At 38.6% G+C, this 6075-nt stretch overlaps 1 pseudogene; it reads right to left on the reverse strand.

Moving 5' to 3' along the window:
• Positions 1-1326: 1326 nt before the first annotated feature.
• LOC102826187 lies at positions 1327-1944 on the reverse strand (annotated as a pseudogene).
• Between the last annotated feature and the right edge of the window lie 4131 nt (positions 1945-6075).

Consider the following 6075-nt stretch of genomic DNA (forward strand, 5'->3'; position numbering starts at 1 on the left):
AATATATAAAGAACACTTACAACTCAATAATTTAAAAAGATAAGTAACCTAATTAAAAATGAGCAAAGATTTTTCTCCAAAGCACATTTAAAATTATCAATATCCAAAAGGTAATGCTCAATATTTAGTCATAAAGCTATAATAACAAACACCCACTGCCATTGAGTGGATCCTGACTCACAGTGGCCCTATCTAGGGATTTCAAGACTAAATATTTACAGGGGCAGATAGCCTCATCTTTCTCCCATGGAATGGCTGTTGGCTTTGAACCACCAACGTTGTGCTTCAACATCTATAAGGAAATGTAAATCAAATCCACAATGTGATAAAACTTAACTTAAATGATCTAACTTAAAAGAAAGAAAGTTACCATTGAGTTACTTCCAACAAATCACCTCCAAATGTATGTAAAATAAAACTTTACTCCATAGGGTTCTCAAAGCTGTGACCTTTTGAAGGCAAATTGCTAGGACTTTCTTACAAAGTAACTCAGGATAGGTTTAAACTGCCAACTTTCATTGACTATAATCAAGAAGATAGATAACAGCATTTCTTTCTTTCTTTCTTTCTTTCTTTTTAATAGTAAGAAATTGGAACCCACTTGCATTTCAGGTGGGATATAATACATTCCCTTGGATAATAGTTTGATATTAACTCAAGACTTTAAAAAGTACAGGTATTATAAGGCTGAGTAGTCTTCCTAGATACATTGTTGTTGTTAAGTGCCGTCGAGTCGGTTCCGACCCATAGAGACCCTGTACAGGGTTTCTGAGGGTGTAAATCTTTACAGGAGTAGAAAGCCTCATCTTTCTCCTGAAAAGCGGCTGGTAGTTTCGAACCGCTGACCTTAAGGTTCGCAGCCCGATTCGTAACCACTACGCTACCAGAGCTCCTTTCCTAGATACATGCTCAAGAAAAATGAAAACATACATCTACACAATAGCTTATACATGAATGTGCCCTCACAGTGTTAATCTTTTATTTTTATTTTTCAGGTTTGAAAATTCAGTTGAATCCAGTTTATTTTGGAAACAAGTGCCTTCCAGAATTATTTGCCAAACTTGAAAAATATCTAGGGTCATTTGCGCCCCCAAACTCTAGGTCCTGCTGAGGCCAGTTTTAATATTCAAGGTCTTTTCAGGATCCAAGATATGAAGGCTTCGTGAGAGTCACTAAGTCCCCAGACAAGAGAATAATGTCTCTTGCCTAATGTCTGCCAGCTGCTCCAGACAGGACAGGCAAAGCTGCCTCCGCACTCCCAGAAAGTGGTGACCATGAAGGAAGTGCTTTGAGGAGTGCCTGTTGATGGGAGAAGTTTCTGCCAGGTTAGCTTTCCCTAGATTGCTGGCCTGAAGGGTCTCCTCCTGCCCCAGGGAGAGTCAAGCTGCCAAAATATTCCTGCAACTCAAGCAGGGCCTGGGAGCGATGGGAGATGACATTCTTCTCAGCTTTGGGCATCTCTGTGTATGTCTCCTCCTATCCATCCAGCTGAAGGCAGGGATCCCAGCCAAAATTCTGGCAGCCTCGGGACACCAAGATCTGGCCAGAAGTCTGGCCCCTGAACAGGTGCACAGGCTCTATGGGAACTCCAGTAGCGAGTGCAAATGTGCAAAGCGCATAAGGTGATCTGTGGAACCCCGGCCAGGGGCTGGTGAAGACCTTCTGGCTTTAACTTCTTCAGAAACCACTTTATGTAGGGACCAGGAAGTCCCCGAGGACACTGAAGCACAGACAAGTATCCCCCACCAGCACAGGTCCTTGTACCTGGTGAGCCGCCTCCTGACTCTTCTGGATGGAGATTTCCTCGGGCTCTCCTTGGTATTCTGGAAGGTCAATTTTCTGAGCAAAGTGCATGGAAACTTATTTCCTAGAATCTGAATTCTCCAGTTTCTTGGTGTTCCCTGTGACAAACACGACGTTCTTCCCGGCCAAGGAAGCTGCCATGGAGTAACTGGTCTATCCCGAGCACCCACAGGAAGTGAGTATTACTCTTAATAATGAAAAAGTGGAAAGGGCCTAGATGTTCCTCAAATAATGAATGGATGAGGACAAAGTGGTATGTCTATACCATTGACTATTATTATCCAGCAACAAAAGGACATGAAGTATTAAAAAATAAATACTACAATTTGAATAACCTTGAAAACACTATGATAATTATAAATGTCAACACCGATGCCTACATATTGTATGATTCCATTCATATGAACTCTCCAGAAGAGGTTACACTATAGATTCTAAATTAGTAGTAGTTTATGACTGAAAAAAGTTGAAAGTGAATGAGAGTGGCTGCTAATAAGTACTGGGTTTCTTTTGAGGATGGTAAAAATGTTCCAAAATTAGATTGTGGTAAAATTACACAAGTCTGCGTTGTTAGGTGATGTAGAGTCAGTTCCGACTCATAGTGACCCTGTATAGGGTTTCTGAGGCTGTAAATCTTTAAGGGAGCAGAGAACCTCTTCTTTCTCCCGCGGAACCGCTGGTAGTTTCAAACTGCTGACTTTACGGCTTGTAGCCCGATTCGTAACCACTACGCTACGAGAACTCCTTATATATCAAAGAGGAGGTGATATATTTCAAAAGATAATAGTCCTGAATATTTAATGCTGGTGAAAGATATCATCCCAAAGAATTTAAAATCTTAGCAAACCCCAATAAGAATGCACACAAATGAAAACACATCTAGGTATATCATAGTTGTTGTTATTAAGTGACAGTGAGTCACTTCTGACGCATAATGATTCAAGGGTATCCATGGAGTTTAAATGTAACAATTGTGAGCATGGTGCAGGACCAGGCAGTGTTTGGTTCTGTTGTATATAGCATTGCTGAGTTGGAACCGAGTTTTTGGCACCTAATAACAACCGCATCATACTGTTTCATGACTTTCATTATTTCTGTTGAAAAGTCAGTGATCAGTATTTTTGTTGCTTCTTTGAAGGTCATGTGTAGGGTATCCAAGGAGCAGTTGATGGGTTTCAACTACTGACCTAGTGGATATCAGTCCAGAGCGTACCCTATAACAACATACCACACGTAACACAGTAACACTTTTAAAACAAATACGATACTCTTAAAGCAGAAACACAAGCTTCAAAAAAGGAACAGCAATACTGATCACTTACTGGACCATGTGGACATCAGTCTCCATGACCCCGACACTAGATGAACTAAATGTTGCCCAGCTATCACTACCAACTTTTCTGAATGGGATTACGTTAGAAAATCCTGGATAGAGTGAGAGACAATTTGAAACAAAACTCAAAATCATAAAGAAGCTCAAGCTTACTGGTCAGATAAAAACTAGCGGAACCCCAAGAGTACTGCCTTTGTTCATCCTTCACAACTGAAACTGACCTCACCTTGTGGCTCAATTTTCATCAGAGCAATAGATAGGTATTTAGAGAAAATGATAACAGAAGTGAGGTATATACATCATAAAATCATAGACCATTTAAGGTCAAAAGGGCATCATTTACCTAAGGTCAAAATTTAGAAGTATTGGGAAAGGAGGAGGAATTAAAAGAAGAAACATAGAGAGGAATTGGGATAAGTGATATTACAATAAGAGGACTGCAATCATTGCGATTAAACAAAGTATATGTTTTTTTAAATGTAAAACTGATGATCTGCTCTGTAAACCTTCATTAATTCATGATCAAAATTTCTAAGGAATGACAATGAATCTGTGAAACAAACAAAGAAAAAGAGCAAGTTTCAGAGTCATTTTTGACAGCTACTTTCATCTTTTCTTTCTTTCCTGATTTTTAATGACCTTTTGTTTCCTCCTGTATGAAGTTCTTTATGTCATTTCACAATTCATATCCTCTTTGGTCATCAGTGTTGAATGAGTCAAATTTATTATTATGATGCTGTCTAAATTCAGATGGAATATATTCAAGGCAATATTTTGGTTCTCCTAGAATTCTTTCAATTTTCTTTAGGTTCTACCTGAACTTGTATACAGGTAATTGATTGTCTGTTACACAGTTGGTCCATGGCTTTTTTTTTTTTTCTTTTTTGGCTTTTCCCATGTTGTTGTTGTTGTTAAGTGCTATGAGTTGTATCTGACCTATAGAGACCTGTATAGAGTTTCTGAGGAGAGCCTGGTGAACTTGAATCACTGACCTTGCAGTACAAACTGACTTTGCAATCCAGCGCATTAACCCACAGCACCATACCAGAACTCCAATTGTTGTTGATGTTAAGTACCTTGGAGTTGGTTCTGATGCATAGTGACCCTGCACAGGGATTCCTGAGGCTGTAAATATTTACAGGAGCAAAACGCCTCATCTTTCTCCCACAGAACCGCTAGTAGTTTTGAACTGCTGACCTTGAGGTTGGCAGCCCGACTCACTGTTCCTTTGTTTTGTTTAAATGACTGTCTAATGGTCTATGTACAGTTCCTCATGAGTATAATTCAGTATTCTGGAATACTCATTCCCAGCAATGCTGTTCATAGCTTATTATGATCCACACAACTAAAAGTCTTTGTATAGTCAATAAAGCATAGGCAAACAGTTCTCTTTTATTCTCTGCTTTCAGTCAAGATCTGGCATCAGCAATAATATCTCTTGTTTTATGTCCTTGTTTGAATCTGGTTTGAACCTCTGAAAATTCCCTGTCAATGTATTATTAAAGTCATTTTTGAATTGTCTTTAGAAAAATTTTATTACATGGGTTATTAATGATTTCCAAATTCTGTTGGGTCATGTCTCTTTGGAATGGGCATAAATATGGATCTCTTCCAAACAGCTGACCATGTAGCTGTCTTTCAAATTTCTTGGGTGATTGCCTCTAATGCTGCATCAGTTATTTTTAATGATTTCTATTTGTATTCAATCAATACCCACAGTTGGTTCTTTGTCAATGCCTCCACTACACCTTAGATTTCTTCCTTCATTACCATGTGCTCCTGATCATATGTTACCTCCTGAAATGGTTGAACATTGATCACTTTCTTTTGATACAGTGACTTTGTGAATTCCTTCGATCTTCTTTTGATGCTTTCTGAATCATTCAATATTTTCCCATAGAAACCAACAATATTACAAGACAAGGCTTGAAGATTTTTCTTCAGTTTTGTTCAGCTTAAAAAATGTTGTGTGATTTTCCCTTTTGATTTTCTAATCCCAGGTCATGGCACATTTTATTATAATATTTAATTTTATCAACTAGAGCCGCCCTTTGAAATTTTCTCTTCAGCTTTCACCTCTTCATTTTTCCAGTGGTTTTAACACTTCTATTGGTTCTTTTGGCAGACCATGGCACTTTCAATAGTCTCCTTAAACACCATAATTCAAGCATCAATTATTTTACTGTCTTCTTTAGTCCATGTCCAGCTTTCGCATGCATATGAGGTTATTGAAAATACCATGGCTTGGGTCAGGTGCACCTTAGTCTTTAAGCTGACATCTCTGCTCTTCAACTCTAAAAAGTTTCAGTAAGCAAGGTTGTATCATCTGCATATCTCAGATTGTTAATGAGTCTTCCTCCAATCCTGATGCCACGTTTTTCTTCATAGAATCCAGCTTCTCGTGTTAATTGCTCAGCATACAGGTTGAATAAGTATGGTGGACTTAAGTAAGTATGGATATCAGCAATGATGTCCCTCGTTCCACGGCCTCTTCTGAATCCAGATTGAACCTCTGGAAGTTCTCTGTCAATGTATGCTTGCAGCTATTTCTGTATTACCTTTAGTAAAACTTTACTCATATGGGATATCAAAGACATTGGCTGAATATTTCTGCATTCCATTGGCTCACCTCTCTTTGGAATTGGCACAAATACGAATCTCTTCCAATCAATAGATCATATGGGTGTCTTCCAAATTTCTTGGCAGAGATGAGTGAGTGCCTTTTGTGACGCCTCACTTTCTTGAAAGATTTCAATTTTGATTCCATCAATTCCTGGTACCTAGTTCTTTGCCAATTCCTTCAATGCACCTTGTAATTCTTCCTTCAGTATCATTGACTTTCGATCATATGCTACCTCTTGAAATGGTTGAACATTAACTATTTCCTTTTAGTAAAGTGACTCTGTGTATTTCTTCCATATTCTTTTGATGCTTTCTGC

The sequence above is a fragment of the Chrysochloris asiatica genome, unplaced genomic scaffold, assembly GCF_000296735.1.
Source record: "Chrysochloris asiatica unplaced genomic scaffold, ChrAsi1.0 scaffold00013, whole genome shotgun sequence".
In the NCBI taxonomy this organism is placed as follows: Eukaryota; Metazoa; Chordata; class Mammalia; order Afrosoricida; family Chrysochloridae; genus Chrysochloris; species Chrysochloris asiatica.